Source organism: Sinocyclocheilus rhinocerous, unplaced genomic scaffold (genome assembly GCF_001515625.1).
Source record: "Sinocyclocheilus rhinocerous isolate Xijiao unplaced genomic scaffold, SAMN03320098_v1.1 scaffold1545, whole genome shotgun sequence".
Classification (NCBI taxonomy): domain Eukaryota; kingdom Metazoa; phylum Chordata; class Actinopteri; order Cypriniformes; family Cyprinidae; genus Sinocyclocheilus; species Sinocyclocheilus rhinocerous.
In genome coordinates, this window is record NW_015626380.1 from 449953 (window position 1) to 450393 (window position 441).

Consider the following 441-nt stretch of genomic DNA (forward strand, 5'->3'; position numbering starts at 1 on the left):
GGCCAACTCACAGCTGTGCTGATATTGAGAACAACAGCACTCTTGCGCATGTGTTAATGTGCCTTTTCACTTGCAAATGCCTCTCACAAATGTCTCTACCATTTGCAAAACTGCCAGATTAACTGTCAAGCCAACAGGATATTTATATGGTGAAGCCTCTCGGTCACACCTTGTTGTCAAAGCAGATGGATAGACCTTTGCCTCACCACATTCAGAGTAAACAGATGCCGTAGGAAACCAGGTTAACAGCATGAGGCTAAATGGTGAACAAATCCTGTGATTGTTTGTTTTGTTAGCCGCAGAAGTTCAGTGGGGGTTAGTGTGCTTAAGGTCTGTGTAGAGGATGTGAACCGGGTCTTCAGGAAGCAGAAATCTAGAAAAACTTCAGGCCCAGATGGTGTTTCACCTGCCTGTTTAAAAGTCTGCGCTGACCAACTGGCC